Source organism: Pinus tabuliformis, chromosome 2_1, assembly GCF_031772625.1.
Source record: "Pinus tabuliformis cultivar Carrire ecotype Pingquan chromosome 2_1, CPIR1, whole genome shotgun sequence".
Lineage (NCBI taxonomy): Eukaryota > Viridiplantae > Streptophyta > Pinopsida > Pinales > Pinaceae > Pinus > Pinus tabuliformis.
Window position 1 is genome coordinate 630,144,284 of NC_142299.1, and position 25,687 is coordinate 630,169,970.

The window sequence follows — 25,687 nt, forward strand, 5'->3', positions numbered from 1 at the left end:
TTCCATGTTTGAATTGTCAGAGCTGACAGTGGTTCATTCATGTTTGAAAGGCCAAAAGAGGTTTTACGACGCTATCAACGTTCTGAAATTTTGGCCACAAGCCTACTACAATACCAGAAAACCGGAGGACGGTTTTTTTTTCTTCCTAAAAGTCTATCGATCTCGTAAACGTAACGCCATCTTAAGTAAGGTCAAGAAATCAGATTTTCAAAGTGGGGTCAAGAAATGAGAATTTCTACATTGATTTCGTAAACGCAACGGCGCAGTTCGAGAAAACAAACTATCTGGAAACCTAAGAGGGTGGAATAGTCGAGCATTACATGAAACTGTAAAAGACATATAATCCGGATACCTCACGTCTGTGGCTATAAAAGGGGAGACATATAACACTAATTTCATGGATGGTGATGGATACACCCCAATTTTCAGCGCCGATTGCAGTTGTTTCATGTTAGAATTTTCTGCACCGGTTCTTCCATGTTTGAATTTTCAGAGCTGGCAGCCGTTCGTTCATGTTTGAAAGGCCAGAAGAGGTTTTACGACTCTTTCGACGTTTTAAAATTTTAGCCACAATCCTACTACAATACCAGGAAACTTCCTCGTCGGAGGACACTTTTTTTCTTCCTAAAAGTCAATCAATCTCGTAAACGTAACGCCATCTTAGGTGAGGTCAAGAAATCAGATTTTCAAAGTCGGGTCAAAAAATCAGAATTTCTACATTGATTTCGTAAACGTAACGGCGCAGGTCGAGAAGTCAAATTATCTGGAAACTTGAGAGGGTGGAATAGTCGAGCATTCATGAGACTGTAAAAGACATACAATCCCGATACCTCACGTCTCTGGCTATACGGGTATAAAAGGAGACAATGTGTTCTCACTTCAGAGCAATGCACTTCTGTTTGTCTCTAGGTCAGTCTCACCTATAACAAAAGTAGTGATAGAATATATTAGCCTCCAATATGGTAACTTTTCTGCGGAGTATTTTAATTCTATGGCTTGCTCTTGCGCTTTATGTTGTTTCCATCTGCCAAGGAGATGTTGGGGATATTGTTACCTAAGATTTCTTCAATGCAATATTATCTGCTGCTGATGGTAGCTGCGCAGGACAGAACTTCTATACCTACAATGACTTCATCAATGCGGCCAATGCCTTTTCTGGCTTTGGCACAACTGGGACCTCTGTTGACAACAAAAGAGAACGAGCTGCTTTCTTCGCCAACGTTGCTCACGAGACTGGCAGTACGTCTCACATACTTTACCTTTCTATAAATATATTCTTTAGTATTATCTCAGAATTCATAGATATTCCTATTGGTTGTTTATCTGCGTTAACAAATATAAAGTCTGATTGACAGGTTTATGCTATATCGAGGAGATAAGCAAAAGTGACTATTGTGATTTCACCAACACGCAGTATCCTTGCGCAACTGGAAAGCAATATTATGGGCGTGGCCCCATGCAACTCTCATGGTTTTTTATATGATTGCCTAACAATTACAAGGGTCAACTGAAACTAATTACAAATCTTTTTAATCTCATGGTATTTAGTGAATTTGAATCTGTATTGAATGTTGAGTTACTGAACATTTGCCGTTTTGTCGTGAGTGTATTTTCAGGAACATAAATCATGGTGCGGCATGAAATTACGTGGGCTTCGATGGCCTGAATAACCCTGACATCGTAGCTCAGGATGATTCAATCTCATGGAATACTGCTGTCTGGTTCTGGATGTTGGATAGCACTTGCCACTCTGATATCACATCCGGGCAAGGATTCGGGGCAACTATCAAGGCAATCAATTCAGGAGAATGCAATGGTGGTAGTCCTGACGCGGTTACTGACCGCGTGAATTATTACAATAATTACTGCAGCCAGTTTGGCGTAGATCCAAGAAGCGATGTTAGCTGTGAGGATTACTTACTTAGCTGCTGCCTCTTTATCTCCATCAAATAAATGTATTCAAAAGAGTTCCACGAACCTATATCCTGTGGCACTCCACTCAATTATTCTGTGGCACTCCACTCAATAAACAGATTGAGGCTAAATATAATAGCTAGTATTAGCGGAGTAAGCCTAATGCTAATGTTGTTTCCATATTTAAAATCCAAGAAGCTTATTCTAGGTTATTTCCAAGGATATGTTGCCACCTAATATTCGTGGTTTTGTCAAATTAATATAGAAAAAATGCCCATATTTGGATTGCAGGAGTCTTATTCTGCATTACTACTATTTAAATGAAATATTGCCTATTAAATTGGTTGAGACTCGCGGTCGATTCATCATCAATATGACCTATGCAAGTTTTTTTTTCACACCCTGATATTATTTATTTTATTTTTAAATAACTATAAAAACATTTTTTTTTACGTTTATGTAATTCATAATGAATTAAATAAAAAAAAATTTATATGAGAAAATTTTTTGACCAAAACATTTCGAACCAACAAATATAATTTATCCAAACAAATAAAATTCTCCTTTTTATCAAAAAGATAAAATATTTCAAATTCATTTTACTCCAATACAATAACTTTATTTTAATGAATGTATACATTTCATTGAGAGCTCCACGTGAAAGCTGCTTCACAATAACATCTAAATTTTAATTTGTAGCTGTTTATATATATATATATATATAGATATAAAAGATGAATTATTATCGCGGAAATTTGAGAGGCCTGTTCAGCATGTATGTTTGCCATGTCGAGAGCGAAGGTTGTTGGGATATATTATGAGTATTTAAATAGTAAATTTATTTACGGTATATTAGTGTAGTCTAAATGTTTTAGGTTTTGAGATCAGTTTTTAAATTTAAATATTTTTTTTAAATTTAAAATTTATTTATTTATAATAAAAAATTAGTTATATTATCAAATTTAAATGGAAACATTCAAACCATTAAAATATACTTCTCATATATATAATTGAAATATTTAATTTTTAATATAATATAAAAGGTCATTTTAAGAAAACTAATAAAAAAAATATTATAGTGAATTTTTATTAATAAAAAGAAATATTATAGTGTAATATTTTAATATAGAGATGTTTTGAGAGAAAAAAAAATTCAAATTATTTTATTATTTTTAATAAACAATATTTTTCATGTTTGATTTTAGATTTTTGTGATCCATACTGATTTTGATAAATTCTTTCGAATTAATCACATCATGAGTTTTTGGTGATGATGAACCATATCAGATGGTTTGAAACGTGGACCACAAAACTCATGATGTGATTAATCTGAAAGAATTTATGAAAATATCTTTTATATCAATTTTTTATAATTTAAGATAAAATATGATTTTTTTTTGTGAGTGAATAAAAAATATTAATATTTTACTATTTTTAATAAACAATATTTTTTATATCATTTTTTTATAATTTAAAACAAAATATGATTTAAATTTATTTTTTTAGTGAGTGAATAAAATATGTGAAAATTTAAATTGCAATCTTTTATTTTAATAACCTACTTACACTATAATATTCTAAAGTAAAATTAGTTTTAGTTTGTGCATAAATTATATATTTGACATTTTTTTGTTGGTCAATTTTTTTATAATTTGTCAAATGATATAATATATATTTATGAAGCTCATGGCTTTCATGGCTTTGCTCCAATCAAGTTTGTTATCCAAGAGTGATGCAAAAATAAAAATGAAGATATCACCTTTTACATGATTTTCGGAGATAAAAAAGGCTAGATAAATCAGAAAACATGTAGAACAAGAACACAACCAATGGTTAGCATAGATTAAGGGGGAAATCCGGTGCATGAGTAGCACTCAAGGCCACAGGAGGACTAGGATCCCTATGAGCATGGAATTTGACATGAGCAAGGTGCGCCTCCATCTCCTCCAGATGTTCATTAGATCATCATTGGCTATAATGCAAGGACGTCAAGGAGTCCAAAATGTCCTACTAATCATATTGAAGGTCATTTAGGAATGTGACCACCTCATTTTTGTTGTCATATCTCTGCTGCCACATTTCCACTAAGCTGACTAATACACCTCTCAACTACTTATCTGAGGACTCCATTGTTGGTAGTTGCTCCACTCGAGCAAGCATCTAAGCCCGGTCTTGGACCACCTTGTCCACCAATTCAACACCCGCAACTCCATATTTGACTGCTACTCCTCCCCAACCAACCGTTTCCCCTTATTGGCCCTGAGGCCTTACTCCTCGTTGGGTTCTTCCATGTTGTCGCAACATTACCACCAAGCCACCATAACACCAGGAACAAGACTCCGATGCAGTTCTAGCACACAACCAACACCCACCCACCCCCCTGCTCTAACGCCCAGGTGAAAGAAAAACTAGGAAAAAGTTCCAACTTGCACAACTCTAGCTTATGCCCAATACTTCATGATTTTCCCTGCCCTAAAGGATGAGGTGACTTATCACCAACTCCATAAGAAGGACTCCCAAAGAAACCCCAATGACTAATATGAAACCTAATTCCTCCCTCCCTATGCCTCGACTCAAATATTCACCACAGAAAAGAACTCTCCAAGGGGAGGAACCAAGTAGAGCACACCAAACACGTCCCTGCCACACAACCCAAGTAAAACTCAAACCAAATAGGAGGAAAATGCTTACCACGTGACCATCAAAGGTTCGGTGTGTTAGCCAAAGATTGTGCTCCTCTAGTTGAACCAACACCATAAAAAATCTAACTCGCGTTGCAAAATGACACTTTGTTCTTTTGCGAACCTTCTCCCTTAGACCCCATACTACTCTAATAGTCATCTGAGCATACACATTCCATGGCAAATCCCACCATCCACTAGCAACGTCCAAAACTAAGCTAACCAAACAAATGAGCATGCACATGTTGGTGACCTGTGCATACTTAGTGTCGATATTACCACTCTCTCTATCACTCATGCCAATAATCCAGTAATGTAAGAAACAATTGAGAACCTTAGGTTTATACCTTGTCTTTAACTTCTTGAGACTTTCATCATCCTGATGCCACTTGCCATGGATGCTCCCCCTCTTTGATGCACGTGAACTTCACATGGACCACGTCCTCCTTGAGCTAGGCATCATACAATATGTTCATCGAACCCCATCGAGGTTATATTTTCTTGGCATCTACAAAGGTATGCTTGTTATTAATAAATATATAATTACTAAAAATTATAATTATTGTTAGAAATTAATTAACAAAGCAATGAAATACATAAAATATTATGAAAACACAAATACAGAAATGAATAAAACAAGATAGACATAAATGTATGTGGTTCACCCAATTTGGGTTATATCCACAAAGAAACAACTAGTCCTTCCTTTTATATTACCCAACAAAATGAAGAGATACAACCTACAACATATCCGTTGTATTTTCCTTTTTACTCTCACATAGCCTCCTCTTTCTCTCTCCCACTTAGAATAATAATACACAATTGCAATAAAACTCCCTCATATAAACTGAGGGTTTCCTTCTAGGGAAAAAAACCCTAAATTAACACAAGTTCTAATCGTCAATTCATCTACCTAATGAACAACCTATATTGACTACGAAATTACAATATTTTACAAGGATTTTTTTCATCTATTTTTAGCTTCAGGGGCACTACTCTTGAACCCCCACGAGGGGGGACTCATTGGAAGCAGTCGTTGCCCCCTGTGGATGCCTCTGACCGATATCATGCAGACAACATTGCCACCCTGTTTAGGAACTGGAGTCCATCGCGGTTGAGACCTATGAATCAAGAAGATAATTAGGCTCCACACCCAACAATTATTATATAAGAATGATCTCATAATTTAAGGTTTAAAAATAATTATTTTAAAATCAATGGCTATAAATTTAGATTGTCATTCTTACTTCTAATATTCATTAATTATGAAAGGGAAAAGGGGAATTACTATTGTTTATGAATGATTATATAGTTTAATATTTAAAAACTAATATCTCTAAATTTGTGTTCTCATACTCATTTCTAAAATAAGTTAATCTAGATCCATATTAACTTTGGATCTACCAAGTGTTAATAGAGATCAAATCTTTTTTCACTCTAAAAGAGGTTTGCACCTCACGATATTTGATCCCTCTCAGCTCTTCATAGATTTAGAGTTAATATGGATTTAGTATGGTTTAATTATTAATTATAATTATAATCATTTTTTTATTTTTTATTTTAATTTTATTTTATTTTTATTTTTACTTTTATGTAATTTGATAGAGTCAAAATGCTTCAATTAATAATTATAATGTTTATAATTTTTTATTTTATTTTATTAATTTTTGTTTTTTGTTTTTATTTTTGTGTAATTTGACCAAATTAAAATGTTTACATACAATGAAGGGGGAATCCAAACATAAATTATCGAAAATTTTCAATATAAGGAAATAAAAGTACTTTACAAATGCAATATACACATAATTTTCATGGTTTCCTCTCCACAAAATAAGGATAATATCCATAATGAGTTCTTTAAAGTACCATAGACAATGTATGGGGCTCATACTATGGTACAAGACTTATGAAGAGAATATTTCTCCTTTCTACGAGATATGGATATTGTTTCAACAGATGTCCTACTTTATGGATTTAAGATGAAACATAGAAATATATGTCTATAGCACAAGACCTTAAGTCACCATATCGGTTGGGTATATTGCACACAATAACTCATCAAGGTCTACACTCTGACCATCATTAGAATCCCTTCGATACATTTATAGGGTTACATATTACCAATTGTCATCACTATTAGACATTTCCTATCATTTCGAACATTTTTTTATTTTTAGAATGTCTATTATTAGTAGGGTCTCCACCTATGATGACATATAGTGTTGAATAGACATTTCTTGAAGGATAACATGGATAAGTGTACTCCATAATTTCATACTACCTTACACATAGGACTTCCTAGAGTGAGTACACACTCACTCCCTACTTGGTAGAAATCAACAACAATTTGTATTTCTCCTCCCCTTGTTGTTTGTCTTTTAGTCCTATTTTGGAGTTTAACTAGTGAGTATTTTGTGTGTAAGAACATCTAGTTAGTTACAACTTATTTCTAGCTTTGTTTACTTTCAATTCACTCCATTTTAGGATATTTTGTTAATTTTTGGTTTTCCAGTCTAATTTTGACTTACTTGCCAACTAGGGAAAGTGATTTTGAGTTATTCTAAGTGCATGCACATGGAACCCCAACCGAATTGTAATTGGTTCTTCCTCCTAAAGAGTCTACACATTGTATTTATGTTCTACATTAATAAATCATCATATTTTATCAATATTTCAATTTGTATCCTAGGGTCACTAGTCAATTTCTTAATAGCTTTATTCCCTCTTATTTCTTATTTTGTAAGTAGCTAGTCTAGTATTTTTTCACACTTGGATCCTAATATTGTACTTAAAATGCAACATGGTATCACAATGTAAGTGAGTTTGTGAAAAACGATGACATCCTATTGCATATTTTACAATATTAGTATAGGATATAGAGAATATACCAAGTCATAGTGATCCTCATTCCTTTCAATTACTTTGATTGGAATCCAAAATAATTTTTATTGCTTCATAGCAAGGGAATTTATAGGATTACAATGGGTACCAAAATTGAGACTACATCAGCAATTGAGAAATAAAAATAATTCGATAGGATGGATGAATCCTATGGGATATTTTGTTTGTCTATCTTTTTTTGTATACTCTTTCATGTTGAGTCATACACAACACCTAAGGAAGTTTGGACAAAACTATAGGGATCATTTTGCAAGCAAGATGAGTTGAGGGAACACTAACTAGAGAGTGGGTTGATTTCTATAGATCCAAACCATTTCAAGACCTTATAGGAATTCTTCTCAAGATTCAAGACTCTAATGAAACAGGTAAAAGCTTGTGATATAAATAGGAAGGACGAACAACTTATCCTTTTCGTACCTTCTAAACTAGGTTACCAATATTTTGTCTTTGTCCCTTCTTTCCATACTACTAAAATCTCAAAGGGTGAGAATAGGAAGGTGCCAGCTTTAGATGACTTCTTTAAGTTCTTAATACTTGAGCAAAATAAAATCATAAACACTAGGGCTCTTAATCCTTCCACTCTGTTGAAGGTGTTGGATACCAACAACATACAAGGGTTCTCCCCAATGTGAAGTCCCAATTAGACCTCACACCATTTGGAGTAGGAGCCCCATCTAGAGTATTGGCCTGGGTTCCATAACATAAAGGTTCATCTCAGTTTCAATGGATAGCATAAGAGATTATATATATAAACCTTGAATAAGCAAGTAAGTTGACATTATGAAACACAAATTGCAATGTGTAAAAGAGGACTTTCATTGGGGGAGAGGCAAAAGTGAGCCTCTAGAAGGAAATTAATAGTACTAAACTAAGAGAGACACATGGGAGCATACAAATATTTGTTCGCGAAATAGTTCACATAACGATGTTAAAGTGAATACAACACACATTCAAAAAAATGAGTATAAAAGTCGCTAAAATGGTTGAATTTATCCAGTACATATGAGCACAACATATATTGTAAACATCCCAAGAATAGTCCTAAAACATTTTCGATACATGCATGGAAATGCGTTGACTCATAGAGATTCAATTAGGTGAAAGATCCACTTACATAGTTACAATGATGAGACACTAGCTCCAATAGTGGAACATTAAGTCACTGATTGCTTCTCCAAAGAATATATTTTCTCTCCTATGCCAAGTAGAGAATTCAATACTAGCTTTCTAAAGCTAAAGCCTCCAACATCCTTTTTCTCGAGCTATGAGGTTTCTTTTATAACAAGAGGAATTACCTTTCATATCCTCATGACTCTTGGATTACCCCCATAAATCTTGGACTTCTAAACAATTCTTGAACTTCTAAATGAATTTTGGACTTCTATACAATCTTTGTCCATATATGACTATGTGAATCTCCATGTTCCACATATGACTATTGAACTTCCACTTGTTTGTATTTTACAATGATTACAATACTATCATAAACTCTACATCATCATATGATGAGACTTGGAATGTCACTATCTTTGATGACTAGGGCTGATAGTGAATGATGATTGCAGTTGAAGGATGTCACTATCTTTGCTCTTTGTTTATCTTCTGATCACAGAGATTTCACCCTCCAAAGGGTCTTCAATCTTGGAGTATTTGCAATGCTTCGACCATCAAGTTTCAACTATGTTCTTGGTTCTTTTCATGCTTCTCTTTTGATCCTCTTTTCCCAATATTCCTCGTGTGTGATTTCCATGAGGTTCTTGGAATACCTGCTTCTACAATCAACTGTGACGAGCATCTATCAACCTAAAAGTGCCTAATCTACCGTGTTTTATTCATATTTTTTCTTTATTCCTTTTTGGTGCGCTCGAAATGGTCAAAGGTGCTTCTAGGTGCATGGGCACACCTTTAAAGGCTGAAGGGCCAAAGAAGGGAAGCTTCATGGCTTCAGAATGTGTTCATACGCTTAAGGGTATAAGGCGGTCAAGGCAAGGCACATCTCACAAGTTTGACAGATGAAGGGGAATGTTTCGGGCTTCATAAGTATGTTGTGTGCTCAAGAGAGAGAAAGAGGGTGCATTCCTTTAGGTCAAAGGAATGCTCTCAATGAGGGCGCATTCCTTCAGGGAAAAGGAGTGCTCTCAAGGAGGGCATACCCCTTTAGGTCCAAGGAGTGCTCTCAAGGAGGGCACATTCCTTCAGGTCAAAGGAGTGCTCTCATGGAGGTCGCATTCCTTTAGTTCAAAGGAGTGCTCTCAAGGAGGTCCCATTCCTTCAGGTCAAAGGAGTGCACTAAAGGAGACAAAAGAGGGCACATGGCACAAGTCTAAAGGCTGAAAAGAAGAGCTCCATTTCTTCAAAGCATGTTCATGCACTCAAAGGTCTGGTGGGAGCATGGCACATTGAGGAAGGATGAAGGATTAATTTTTTAGTCTTTATGGTGCGCCAATGTGCTCAAGGAGGGCACACTTCTTTGAGTCGAAGGAGTGAGATCACAAACGATTTAGTCATTTTGGAGGGCAGAGTTCGAAAAAAGGAAGGGGATTTGTGCATTAAGGGTGCACCTAGCTATCAAGGAGAGTGAAAGGTGAAATTCTGAACAATGAAGGATCTTCCATAAAGGCTTGTAAGTGTGCCCATGTGCTCTTAGCCTTAATGATCTCATTTTGTAACCAAAATTTGTCTAGGTTTGGGTGATAAGGCAAGGGACAAACAAGATGAGTTCTAGACATAAAACCACATGCCACACATAACAACTCATTGAGAGAACTTATAAAATCTTGATCAACAATGAATAGACATCAAAATTATACTTTATACAAGTTCCACAAGTATAACTAGTGAAGTATGTGTGATTGTAACTTGAAAGTGTTGTTTTACAACACAAAGATGTTGTGACTATGAAATGCACATAAAAATGATCTAATTAATCTGATGACGCTACAGATCATTCAAGAACACTTATGGCATACAAAGAAACATGAAATGACACTTGAGGAAGAAGCAACACTTGATATGACAATGAAGTAGGCTCCAAAATTTGAAATGCAGTGAAAATTGTGGAGGGTGTTATAGTAGCAACGACACTTGGCGACACACTAGGCGAATGTCAACTTCTCTGTCTAAGAGTTTTTTTGTAGTTAAGGGTCAAACCTTTAGGAAGTATTGATTTCCTTGAGTTCCCCTATAACACCCTCCTCCCACATCTACCCAAGTAACCATCCAACTGGATTAAACATGTGACGAAAAGTTACTATGATATGATTCAACCTCCTAAGTCACCTTAAGGAAGTGGAACCGATGAAAACACACCATACATACCTTCCACATCAGCAACGGGACTCCCAGGAACCCTCCCAACCACTCAGGTAGCTAGCCCCTGGGTCCCACTGAACTTTTAGACCACTAGACCCCTGGACGCTCCCTTGATATGGGCAAGGGTGTGCCTGAAGACCTCTTGACACATGCAAACATGGATATGCTAGTGTTCAGAGACCTTTCTACTCATACATGTGCATGTGTCCCTAGGATTTGAGCCACTTTTCAAGCCCATAGTCCAGGACACTACCCAAAAACCCCTATAACTTTCAGAATCCATAAATTACATTATGACAAGACATATAAATCAAAACTGACTCTAGGACTAGGCCTGACCATCCCTAATCGGGAGTGACATTCTGTCAAACACTTGGTGTCAATTAAATCTATAGAAAATGAATACAAGACAGATCATAAACGACTAATAACTCATATGGGACTTGACAAGAAGGATCACCACCCTCTTTTGTTGGGAGCGGGATCCCCCAAGCACTGTTTTAGGGCTAAAAGCCCATGTTTAAGTCAAATTTTTGTAATATTATTGTAAAGACTCCACTTTTTGTGGTCATGGAGTGCGAAGGTGTTATGTGTCACAAAGGGTAGTTTGCCCTTAGTTTTGTAAAGTAAAGTCGGCTGTAAGAGATCTACCCATGGTTTGTGGACCATGGAATTGTATAAAAAGAGCTAAGCTCTAAGTAGTTAGAGAAGGGGAAAGAAAAAAAGAAAGAGAGTCGTAGCTTTAGAGCAACAAGTCTAAGTATTGGGTTGTAGCATAGGTAGAGGCTCTGCAGCTGAGTTACAGAGGCCTAGAGTAGAAGTCCATAGTTGAGTGCATGGACCCTTGCAGCTGTGTGCACAGGGTGAACAGAGTCTGTAACACTTGGAAGATATTAATAAAAGGAGTTATTCTGCAATTTTTGTGTATTTGTTCTGTTGATGGGTTTGGATATTTTGTGTATGAATTTCCTTTATTATGATTCTATGATGTGCGAATGAATACAGTTACATTGAATAACTAAACGCAATTAAGAATATTTGATTACACGGTGATAACTTTAAGTATTCGGCAAAATAAGAAAATCACTTAGGATAATTGAGGAATCTACACGACTCACTACTATAACAACATGAAAGTACTTGAGGCCCAAGTTAGGGCTGCACAAAGGTCAATCATATACTTTCGTGAAGGTATTGAAAGCCAGAATAAAGGGTTTGTCTTACAAGCCCTAAAGCGAGATCACTTGCACGAAGGTAGGGATAGAAGAGATCAAACGACATCACAACCATCTCAGGGTGAGGAAACTTGGTTCCAGCATCCCCCCATACTACTTCAGGTGAGACTTTGATCCACACTCCACGGGCTGATGCCGAAAGGCTCAATGGTGTAGAGATTTGTTTAGCTAATTAACGCTAAACCTGGGTCAGGCCCTCTCAAGCCAACAAATGGTTTCGTTGCCGAGACCAGAATCTGCATAAGAGATGTGTGATGTCATATCACTAGAATCCAACTAAGAAGGAGATTGGAGATTGGTTGGAAAGAAAGATCCACGAATTCGTTGCACAAGAGAATAGAAACTCGTGACTTACAAAGGAATAGTGGTTGGACCGATACCTGTATACAGAGATCCACGAGATCTTTTTCTGCTCTTTCCCTATTGAGCTATATAGGTGGATCGTGAAGCTAGAAAATAGCCAAGGAAGGTGGAAACTTGACTGTCCTATTGTGTGGACCCCAGAACTAGTGCAAATGTTGGAAGCATCGAAGGATAAGATCACCCGCACTAATCATCATTTTCTCGATTGCGTCATAGGAGGATTTGTGACTGAATTCGCAGTTGAAACTTGACACCTCAGTCAGTTATAGCGAGGCGGAGTGACGCTTTTTCAAAGGACTGCGAGGTAAATACGTAAAATCTTTTAATACTTGGATTACAATGTTGTTGTGCAAAAAATGGGTTATGCAGCTACCTTGATGTTTGGGACTACTTGAAGTGGAAAAAATTACAAGAACGAAGGAAAAAAGGGTCTGAAGTATAGCCCCTTGATTTCACCTCAGCGATGTGACGAAGAAGGGATACCACCTCCACAAAGTGCTAGTTAGTTAATAAGACAAGGATTCCCACGAATACCACCTCCACCCACACCACCTTAACTTCACCACCATCGCCTCCAACTTCACTCGTACCACCTCCACCTCCACCTCCACTGCGGTTTAGTATGGAAAATCTAGTGAAGTTGCCTTTGTTCAAAGGCTTGGGAAATGACGGCCTGAACCAATTTTTGTTCATTGTGAGGGTTGTATGGGAAGCTCAAGGTGTTACAGATGAACACATAAAGGATGGCGACACTGGTTATTGCTCTGCAAGATCACACACTAACCTGGTATATTAAGTACTCTGGTTAAAGAAGGGTGACACTAGTTAGTGCCTCAAGATCATGCACTAAATTTTGGAGTAGTAGACATCCAGGCAGCACTAAATAGGGAATTTGGTAGGCCTAAATCTGAGGCATAGTCAATTGTGAGATTCAAAGAGATCGCGATGCAACCAGGCGAGATGCCTTGGGAACTAGATCATAGGGTGAAATGTACAATCTGTGAAACCAACATGAATTTCACATATGGGTAGCATCCCAAGTGGCTTGTGGCTTCATTACTACCACACTTATGGAGTGTGTTTTCGTAGTAGAAGATAACAAATCAGGTAGAGGCCTTGGAGATTGCCATGAGACTACATGAGACTCTGATGCAAGATCCTAATCTAGGAGTTCAAAAGATCCATGCGCAACTAAAGAATATGTTCCTTGAGATGCAAAGTATGAAGCAAGATAGGACGGTTCGACCAGAGGTACGCGAGGAGGTATGGTGCTTGAAATGCAAGAGTCGCGGTCATGACAAAGACCATTGCCTAGTCTTTGCAAATTACATTGCAGGAGGAGGACCAATGCCTTTAAGACCAGAAGCTCAAGCAACACCTAGCATGGGGCCTGCATTATGGTGTGATATTTGTCAGATAGCTAGAAAACATGCCATGGATAACTGTCACTTGCTACAAAAGTATGTACAAGCATCGCAACAGCTATTTTGCAACTTTTGTAGGTCGATAGGACATGATGAGCATACTTGTAGGAGTTATGAATTGATTATGGATAGAACTCCCACCTATAGGGTTCAGGCCGAAATGCGACCCCTTGATCAGAATGCAGGGATGGTGCAAACAAGATTTTACGGGTGCAGACGAGGCTGAGGCATAGGAGGACTTGGTAGAGGTCGAGGACAGTTGATTTGTTGCAATTTGGAGGACCAGGACATTATGCCTGTGATTGCACTAATCCAACGCATCTGTCTTGCAAGTATTTCCCATTGTTCGATCATGAAACAAAATATTGTCCTACACTGATAGCTAGGATACGTCACAAAGGGGCACTACCACCTCCGTCAACTCAAAACTATAGATGATGAGGTCTGAGCCACGTGAGGAAGATCCAAAAGTAAATATAGTGCTTAGGAGTGGAATTGCAATAGGAGATGACAAGGGGAAATAGCGAGAAAACAGTACATGAGTTGCAAAGCCCTGGAAAAAGAGTCTAAGTTTTTTTTGAATCATTGACCGGAGAATCCACAGTTTGAACATTTTTATACCAACGTTTCAAATCCCAAATGGGATCCATCATCAGGATATGAGAATGATGATAAAAGAAGAGCAACTAAGAAAGAATAAATAGTGATGAGGATGAATTTTAAGAACAACACACTGTCAGTTGTAATATTAATTAATTAATTTTATAAAATTTAATATTATTTTTTTTAATAAATTACTATTATTTTTATTATTATTAAAAATTTTGGAAGAGTTAATATATTAATACAAAACCTAATGATTAAAATAGGGACTAAACTAAAAACTAAGAATAGCTTATTGAACTAAAATGTATTAATTTTTATATAAATTAAAATAATATATTAACCTAATTCATATTAACAATTATAAATAATAAATATTTATAATTGATTAATATAATAATTAATATATTAATTAATAGTTATATAGAAATTATTATATAGCAATAATGCTAACTATTAAATTAAAGGTTATATCTAAAACAAAATTAGGTTAATATATTAATTTTTAATTAATACTAGGGAAATATATTAATTCCTATATAATTTAATTAATATATTAACCAAATCATATTAACAATTATAAATAATTAATATTTATAATTAATTAATATAATAATTAATATATTACTTAATAGCTCTATAGAAATTAATATATTATAGTATTAATGGAAGTTATTCTACTTAGATATTAATGAAAGTACAGACTAATAACAGAAGAAAGGAGAGGGATAACTTACTTGTTGAGGCCTTTACCTGGGGATGTGTTTGCGATTTTTATTTCCCTGATCAAGGGAAGCCAGCTCCCGCTAATCTCCATACCATTGTCTCTGTTCAGATTATGAGGATGCTTGATAATTTCAAGTGCTTCTCTGATCTTTCGTCTCTGATGTTGCTCTTCCCTTGCGATAATTGATGCGCTTTCCAGACAGACATGGTGCTTAGTCTTTGAGGAGTGTTCTACCAGGGCTGAAGTACGTGATCTTCCGTTCCTAATATCAGCGCCATGTTCCTTGAGTCTTGTCTGGAGGGAGCGACCTGTTTCACCAATGTAGCTTTTTCCACAAGAACAATCTATTTTGTAGACTCCTTTAAGCTGATGTTTGTCGATATCATCTTTTACAGACTTCAAACCTTGCTTGATAGTAATAGTACCCGGTACTATCAGGCAAGGTTTGAAGTCTGTAAAAGATGATATCGACAAACATCAGCTTAAAGGAGTCTACAAAATAGATTGTTCTTGTGGAAAAAGCTACATTGGTGAAACAGGTCGCTCCCTCCAGACAAGACTCAAGGAACATGGCGCTGATATTAGGAACGGAAGATCACGTACTTCAGCCCTGGCAGAACACTCCACAAAGACTAAGCACCATGTTTGTCTGGAAAGCGCATCAATTATCGCAAGGGAAGAGCAACATCAGAGATGAAAGATCAGAGAAGCACTTGAAATTATCAAGCATCCTCATAATCTGAACAGAGACAATGGTATGGAGATTAGCGGGAGCTGGCTTCCCTTGATCAGGGAAATAAAAATCGCAAACACATCCCCAGGTAAAGGCCTCAACAGGTAAGTTATCCCTCTCCTTTCTTCTGTTATTAGTCTGTACTTTCATTAATATCTAAGTAGAATAACTTCCATTAATACTATAATATATTAATTTCTATAGAGCTATTAAGTAATATATTAATTATTATATTAATTAATTATAAATATTAATTATTTATAATTGTTAATATGATTTGGTTAATATATTAATTAAATTATATAGGAATTAATATATTTCCCTAGTATTAATTAAAAATTAATATATTAACCTAATTTTGTTTTAGATATAACCTTTAATTTAATAGTTAGCATTATTGCTATATAATAATTTCTATATAACTATTAATTAATATATTAATTATTATATTAATCAATTATAAATATTTATTATTTATAATTGTAATATGAATTAGGTTAATATATTATTTTAATTTATATAAAAATTAATACATTTTAGTTCAATAAGCTATTCTTAGTTTTTAGTTTAGTCCCTATTTTAATCATTAGGTTTTGTATTAATATATTAAATCTTCCAAAAATTTTAATAATAATAAAAATAATAGTAATTTATTAAAACAAAATAATATTAAAATTATATAAAATTAATTAATTAATATTACAGCCGATAGTGTGTTGTTCTTAAAATTCATCCTCATCACTATTTATTCTTTCTTAGTTGCTCTTCTTTTATCATCATTCTCATATCCTGATGATGGATCCCATTTGGGATTTGAAACGTTGGTATAAAAATGTTCAAAGTGTGGATTCTCTGGTCAATGATTCAAAAGATACAAGCCACAAATCTCTTAAATCCAAAGGCTAAGTTTGATTTAGAACATGCTCATGAAGCCTTCATGGAAGCTAAGAAGAGCTTCGCTGAGGCCTCCACCTCAGGAAGCAAGGATAAGCCTAAGCCGGAGATGGACCCCTCTATGCTCACAACTTTCCTAGAAACCCGTATGAAGTTACTACGCGACAATAAGGCTGTGAAAGGTTTACAAGAACTCATCAATAGATGCGTTGGAACCGCTCTAGGTGAGCCATGTGTAGTATGAAATATTGGCAGGAATAAAACAAGGACGAGACAGGAGATTAGACTGACCACACAAATAGAAGAGTATGAAATGGATTAGGTCATTTTGGACCTGGGGTCAGATGCAAATGTCCTACCAAATCAAACTTGGGAGCGAAAGGGGAGACATACGCTACAATGGTCTCCAATTCAACTAAGGATGGCGAATCAGTAGAAAATCATCCCCATGGGGTAGCTACAGGGGGTGACTATGGATATTGAGGGAGTGAGCACGCTGGTTGATTTTGAAGTAATAGAGATAGTAGATGATAGCAATCCCTACCCCAGGCTCCTAGGAATTGACTGGGCTACTGATATGAATGAGGTAATCAATCTAAAAAAGCAAAAGATGATCTTTGAGAAGAAATCTCTGCACGTAATAGTACCCCTAGATCCTATTGAAGGATCACATTATATGGAACTAGTCAGGGATTATGGGAGTGATGACAATCTGGACTGCATCTATAAGATAACAATGCAAGACTAAGATTGGGTGAATCCCACTGCGGATGGATAGATTACATGGGATTGTGAGAGTCCCTACCTTCGAACTTCAATGAAGAAATAGAACGCTGGCAGAATCGGTTACATGAAGTAACTACGCTGAATTGCAACATGATTACCTAGTCACTGTGCTATGTGTCATCAAAGGTAAGAAATCTGCCTATTTATGATGGTCTGAATGAGGTATATATCTTTTTGGATGCATTTGAAAGGGAGGTACCAGAAAAGCAGTGCTTCCAGTCCTTGGACTGGGCACTGTGTGCTATGCTCGCAAGATGGTGGGATACACACAAGGGAGGCTTTGATGATTGGCGTGAATGTAGGAGGATGATAAGAAGACAATTTGGGAAGCCTAAGATGAAACTAATAGACAAGTACGATGGGAAGAATGATTTGCACACGCGTCTGGCCAAATGGATGTAGGCTTATGGAGAAAAACCCCAACCTGAGTGGGCGCACCTGTTCTGTCAAACCCTGGATGATATCCCAATGAGTTGGTATATAGAAACAGAGCTTCACCATGGGAAGGTATATAGAAACCCGTCCTTTGATAGTATTGATGAAGTGATATAGGAGGTGAAAGCAGTTATCTTTAGGATACCACAGAATCCTTTAGACCTAATTCAGCTTGAATCGGCTACTCAGCTGAGTCGCGCGCTCGAAGGTTATAATGTAACTATTGAAGCTGAGGATGAGGATCCACGGAATATTAACATTCCAGAAACAGAAGGCCACTGCGAGGTTCAAGGACCACAAATTGAGAACCCTGATATAACCATGTCGGTGAAAACGAAACAAGTAAACATTGGTATAGAGGCAGAACCCAAATTCACAAATATTGGAGACTACTGGGATGACATGATGGTCGATACAGTCATTGAATTGCTCTGCGAATACCAAGAGTTATTCCCTACCAAGTTTACAGATCTGAAAAGAATAATCGGGGACCTGGGACCTAGGAATGATGTAGATCACATTAAAGCCCAACGCGAAGCCAGTTAAGCAAAGGCCTTACCATCTCAATCCAAAATACAAGGAGAAGGTCCGCTTAGAGCTAGACAAAATGCTAGCGGTAGGCATCATTGAGCTTGTGAAAGAATCTGATTGGGTAAGCCCAATGGTGGTGCAAGAGAAGAAGCAGAAGGATAAGATAAGGATATGCATGGATCTTAGAAAACTGAATGATGCTTGTGTGCATGATCCTTTCCCAACTCCATTCACAGATGAAGTGTTGGACAATGTAGGCTTCCAAGAAGCATATTCCTTCACTGATGGATTCTCTGGGTACCACCAAATCAAAATCGCACTGGAGGATAGGAGCAAGACAACCTTCATGACTAAGGTGGATTGTTTTCAATACATTGTAATGTCTTTTGGATTGAAGAATGCACCTACAATCGTTTCGTGCATGGTTATTGCAGCATTCAAGGAATTTATTCATAAGTTCCTGGAGGTATATTTTGATGATTAGACTGCATTTGGGTTGGTTAAGCACCATGTAGCAAGCTTGCTCCTGATGTTGGATACCTGTCGAAGATACCAGATCATGCTCAATCTTAAGAAGTGTTTGTTTTGCATTCCTTTTGGGAACCTATTGGGGCATGTGGTTTGCAGACAAGGATTGATGGTAGCCCTTGCAAAGATCGCGGTGATACTGAACTTGGTAGCACCAAGGAGTGTGAAACAGTTGCTCGCTACTTTGGGACATACGAGATATTACAGAATGTTTATCAAAAGCTATGCCCAGATCACCGTGCCTATGGAAAAATTGTTGAAGAAGGATGTCATGTTCTACTAGAACAATAGCTGTAAGAAAAGCTTGGATATATTGAAAAAAAGATGGTTACCACGCCGATTCTAGTCTTCTAGGACTGGAAGAAAGAGTTTCATGTACATGTTGATGTGTCATGTATAGCGCTGGGGGCAGTACTAACACAGGCTAGCAAAGAAGGCTTGGACCATCCTATCTCATTCGCAAGCCGAAAATTATCCAAAGTAGAGCAGAACTATTTTACCACTGAATGTGAGGGGATAACTATGGTGTATGCGCTCAAGAGGTACCCACACTACTTGCTAGGAGGCCATCTTAAGATGTATACAAATCAATCCACACTAAAATACCTGGTTACTAAGCCCGTGTTGTGAGGGCAAATCTACAGATGGCTCTTATTGTTCCAAGAGTACGATTTTGAAGTTGTTGTGAAGCCTGGATGATTGAACGTGGGACCAGACCATCTATCGCACATCAAAATAGGGGAGGAACCTACTAACTTGGAAGAAGGATTTCTTGATGCGCAGCTATTTGCAGTGCGTGTCACGGATGGTCATTTTGAGGATATAATACACTTCCTAACAACAGGAACTACACCGAAGGGATACACTATCTAGAAAAAGAAGGAATTAATAGTGCGCACGGTAGATTTCTCTATCATTGTTAGGCATCTATATAAGATGGGGACTGATGAGATATTGCGGCAGTACATACCTAAGTTCAAATGAAGAAGCATCCTCATGAACGCTCATGGGGGCAATGCAGGAGGACATTATGTAGGGAGAGCAACCGTGCAAAATATTTTACCTGCAAGGTTGTGGTGGCCAACCCTTCATCAGGATTCAAAATCATATTGCAAGGCGTGTGATGTATGTCAAAGAATAGGCAGGCCATCGTAGAGGGATGAAATGCCTTTGAATCCACAAATGATGTTGCAACCCTTTGAGAAGTGGGAAATAAATTTTGTAAGACCCATTTAGCCACAAGGGAAGACAAGAGCAAGGTACATTATCACTGCAACAGAGTATTTGACTCGTTGGGCGGAAGCGTAGCTAGTGAAGGATTGCATGGGCACGACGACCGCAAAGCTCCTATTTGAGCATGTACTGACATGATTTGGATGTCCAGGGATCTTGATGATTGATCATGGTACGCACTTCCTGAATGAGACGATCAGTGCACTCACAGAGGAATTTCAAGTATATGACCATAAGAGCACACTTTATCACCCACAGGCTAACAGGATAGTGGAGGTGTTCAACAAAGTGCTTCAAAAAGCACTGAACAAGGTTTGCAATGCTCAGTGAGGTCATTGGGACTTACACATACCTACAATATTGTGGGCTTATCAAATGACATGAAAGAAATTGACGGGATAAACCCCTTTTAGTCTTGTCTATGGTGTGGAAGATGTAATGCCTATGGAATACATCGTGCCTAATCTACGCATAGCAGTGCTCATAGGTATGATGGATCGCAGAGCCTTGGAAGAGAGGCTCGCATAGCTGGATGAGCTTGAAGAAGAAATATTTTTGGTTGGATTTCACCAGCAAGTCCAAAAGCAGTGTGAAAAGGCATGGCATGATTGACACATCAAACTACGCACATTTAAGGTAAATGATCTAGTTTTGTTGTATGATAGTAAGTTTGATAAATTTCTAGGAAAATTTAGGATGCACTGGTTAGGGCCTTATGTTATTAAGGAGATTACTGATGAAGGAGCGGTACAACTGGTCAAGTTAAATGGAGAACACTTCCTAGGAATGGTGAATGGCAGTCGCTTGAAGCCATACGCTAATGGTCCAACCATGAGACTAAATGAAAGCAGCAGAGTCTTAGTGCTCCAGGTAGCTGAAAGGGGGCATGGGACTATAAACTACACTGCCTGATTTGGGGAGATGCATGATTGGAAGATGGTGTGAAGCAAGGACGTGTCACTGAGTTTGCAACAACACGGAGGGAGTTGTGCTACCTAGGGAGAAATTGTGTAGGTCGGCCATAAAATGACCCTTAAAGTCACTATTCATGAAAAGACAATAGAAGTGAGGCCAAATGGAGTGGGCAGCCGACATTTAAGACAAAATTTATGGCTTAGATCCTTGAAAATCTGCCACCAATTCTCCATTAGTGAACAGATTTTGGGGGGAACAGTTGGATTTGAATTCAAATTTCCTTATAAATTACAAGTGGCTTCCCAGCGGAAAACACTTGGCATTTTGAGAATTCAGTTGTTGCACTCTCTGGTGCACATGAACTGTGAAAGACCTGATAGCGAGTCTAGCGTTTGAACAATTTTCAAAAGAGACACAAGCACTAGTGAAAAGCATTATGTCAACCCGTGCAGAAGCTATGAACACTGAAGGAGTGGCCACCAAGGAAAATGTGCAGGAAATTGATATGGGGACCAAAGTAGCTACCCTGAAAGTGGTCGAAGTATTGGTAGAGGTCCCTAAATCCCCAAGAATGTCAAGACTGAAGTCAACCCCATCCAAGGAGACCATGAAAGAGAAGAGGGGCAAGAAACCTGCCATCCCAGTGCACATGTCACCGAGACGAAACCCGCTAAAGCCCATTGCCCAGGAGAAAGGCAAGGCTATAAACCTAGAGGCAAAAGAGGAGGATATCGAAGACATCCCCATCGACGATGAGGATGTGGGAGTGGAAATAGAGGAGGTTGAATCCTAGGGTGCAAACCCTATTACACGGTTACCAGAGTATGTCCCTATGCACAAGCCTAAGTCCAAGGTCCCAAAGGAAATTGATGAAAGTAAGACTCCCCTGCAAACCCCATTGCTACGAGATGAGATCATGTTTGACGGTCCACCTTTGGCACAGGTGCCAATTTTGAAGCTCGAAGACTGGGACTTGGTGGACCATGAGAAGTTCCTGCACCTAGCAACCGAACAATTGATGTGCCGCATCATAGACACAAATATGGGGATGACTGCACTAGATCCGTGGAAGTGGCTTAGAGGAGTAGAGAAGGTAGGATTACTCAACCTGCTCTGGGTGCCGCACTATAACCACACCCCCATGACAGTTTTTGTCATCAAGAAGCTGTTGTGCTTGGTGCATGATGGGTGTCTGTGGCTGGAGGAGCCGATACCCATCACCGATATGTTGATTCACTGCATAACACACCTACTGTATATAGGAAAAAATCCAGCTATGATCCTTGGCGGCAAGGGTGGCAAGTTGGCACTCGTAGAATCAATGAAAGAGAAGTTCACATTGGGGAAGAAGCTCCATAGGTATGCTATGTCTAGCATCTGCGACCCCGCTATGAAGATGGCAATGAAAATATTTGTAGGGAAGGTGATGTGGATGTGTTGCGCCGACGAGGTGTCGACGCCTGTTATCGCGCTTGCATAGCAGTGCATGGAAGCAGTCCAATTTAACTGGTCGAACTACCTTCGTAGAGAATTCCTGGAATATTGCCATGAAGAGCAAGAGCAAAGCAAGACATTCCACTACGCGTGGCTCTCACTATCGATTGTGCTCATAGCGTGGGAGCTACCAGAAGAGAGCCAATTCCCCTCGGTCGTGCCAGACCTTCCTGAGGTAGCGAAGTATCCTTCACTATGGATGACCAAGGATGCAGAGCACGTTTGGGATAGCAAGATATTCTAGATCTTGATGGAATTGAATATCAGGATTACTATCAATCGCAAGCCACTATTTTCACCCACAGTATATGCTAACCTGCAGAGCTATGTCAAAGTCAAAGTTGATTTCCATCAGATATCAATCAGGGCACAGAGGTACCCTATGTAGAAGTGGTACGATTTTCCATACCTAGCCACAGATGATGCCATCAATGCAATGTTAGATAAATGGCCGGCAGAGTGGCACACCACCATGAACTTGGCAGTGGGTGGAAGCAAGTCTGCTACATAAAATAAGAAGGACGAAGCCAAGTTGAAGATGGCGCAGCTTGTCGAAAAGAGAAAGAAGGAGGCCACTGAGAAGGCCAAGGCAGAATAGACAGGTGGCACAAAGCGGGGCTTTGACAAAGGTGCACGGTCGCCTTCACCTGAATTGAAGAAGAGGACACAGAGCAGCATGATGTGAACCCTCAAGAGATGTCCAGCCACATTAAATGCCCGAGAGAGCTGGAAAAGGGAGGGTCCAAAAAGAAATCCAAGGCGACCAAGACCTCGCTGGATCCTATCACACTAATAGAGGGAGATTTATATGACATCGGTGACACAGTAAGAAATGTCACCATGGAGGCCTTATAGCAATTTGAAAAGAAGCAGCAGATCAATCCTAGGGCCCATCCAAACTGGACTATAGGAGTTATAGACCCACACGTTGCAAGTTGGTACGGTGTCTACCTACTTAGCTAACATCACATCAGAGGCTACTGATATGCTACACACAAAGGCTTCCAATGCGCTAGTGTTTTCGGATGGAGTACTGACAATAGAAAATGAGGTTGATAGGCCCATTGTCAGTCCCTTGAAGGGAGTGGGATTGGACCTGGCAGCGCACCTACACGAAGCACTCCACCTCTTGCAAGATGGAGTAATTGCAGAGCCAAGGGCCCACAAGCACCACACCCTCCAAGTGATCAGTGAATAGAAAATAAAAAATGAGCACACTACCTTATAGAGGATTTTTTCCATCGCCACCGAGGCTGAGGTGACTAACTAGAGTGAGAAGATCATACAGGTCATGGAGGAGGCCTACAAAGTGGTCCTGATATTAGCCATTCTAGAGGAGGAGCCAGTCGAGGTTCGCATCCATAAATTGGCCATAGGGGTGAGCGACACTCAGATGAAGATGGTGCGGGTTCAATTGGAGCTAAACCTACAAATTAAAGAGCTCTAGTTGAGGGTTCAACCTTCAACACCACCAAAGGTAAAGGAACAACAGGTGGCTGCTGTCACAGAAGTAGTCACGGCAGTGGAGAGTCTAGTAGCAGACTACACACAGTTGTTCAAACAATTGTTTGAGGTCCTGACCAGCCTATAGGAGGACCCAACCATCTAGACGCTAGAGACGAAATCATGCGAACTCCAACAGCGCTATGACGAAGTTAATGGCATAGCGTGAACCGTCGCACTGACACAGAGGTTAGCCAAGCTATAGGAAGCCAAGCGACTGGAGGAACAAGTGGACACAGCGCTGCACAAGGAACTAGTGCTGAAGGCACGACTAAAGCCCTAGCTGGAGGAAGCTTATGCAGTCACTAGAAACATTAAAGTCAAGCTTGTGACTCTGCAAGTGACACAACAACAGCTTTAGGATGATAGTGCAGGGGAAGTAACCGAGAAGACAGTTGAAGATACGAAGCAGGCAGCAGCTTAGTGCACAACTGAAGCTACGGTCATCAAGGTCAAGCTAGATGGGCCTCACGCAAAGATCTCCACACCTACCAAGTGACTCAAGGGTGAGTCACAATGTTTTTGTTGGGGGCCTGTTGGGAGTGGGATCCCCCAAGGATAGTTTTGGGGCTAAAAGCCCATGTTTAAGTCAATTTTTTGTAATATTATTGTAAAGACTCCGCATTTTGTGATCGTGGAGTGCGAAGGTGTTATGTGTCACAAAGGGTAGTCTGCCCTTAGTTTTTTAAAGTAAATTAGGCTATAAGAGATCTACCTATGGTCTGCAGACCATGGAATTGTACAAAAAGAGCTAAGCTCTAAGTAGTTAGAGAAGGGGAAAGAAAACAAGAAAGAGACTTGTAGCTTTAGAGCAAGAATTCTAAGTCTTGGGTTGTAGCATAGGTAGAGGCTTTGGAGTTGAGTGTGCAGAGGCCTAAGGTAGAAGTCCAGAGTTGAGTGCATGGACCCATGAAGATGTGTGTGTAGGGTGAACAGAGTGTGTAACAGTTAGAAGATATTAATAAAAGGAGTTATTCTGCAATTTCTGTGTATTTGTTCTGTTGATGGGTTTGGATATTTTGTGTATGAATTTCCTTTATTATGCTTCTATGATGTGCAAATTAATATAGTTACATTGAATGATTAAACGTAATTATGAATATTTGATTGCGCGGTGATAACTTTAAGTATTCATCAAAATAAGAAAATCATTTAGGGTAATTGAGGAATCTGCACAACGCACTGCCATAACAGCGTGAAAGTACCTAAGCCCCAGGTTAGGGCTACGCGAAGGTCAATCCTATACTTTTGTGAAAGTATTGAAAGCCATAATAAAGGGTTTGTCTTACAAGCCCTAGAGTGAGATCACCTGCGCGAAGGCAGGGATAGAAGAGATCAAATGACATCACAACCATCTCATGGTTCAGAAACTTGGTTCTAGCATCCCCCCATACTGCTTCGAGTGAGACTTCGGTCTGCACTCCACGGGCTTACGCCAAAAGGGCTAGTAGTGTAGGGATTTGTTTGGCTAATTA

General features: G+C 38.5%; 1 pseudogene across 1 annotated transcript; it reads left to right on the forward strand.

Annotated features, from left to right (window-relative positions):
• Positions 1 to 959: 959 nt before the first annotated feature.
• Positions 960 to 2,179, forward strand: LOC149202124 (endochitinase 4-like; annotated as a pseudogene). The gene is made up of 3 exons (XR_016253498.1): positions 960 to 1,239; positions 1,356 to 1,470; positions 1,617 to 2,179. The product of XR_016253498.1 is annotated as an endochitinase 4-like (transcript).
• The last annotated feature ends 23,508 nt before the right edge of the window (positions 2,180 to 25,687 follow it).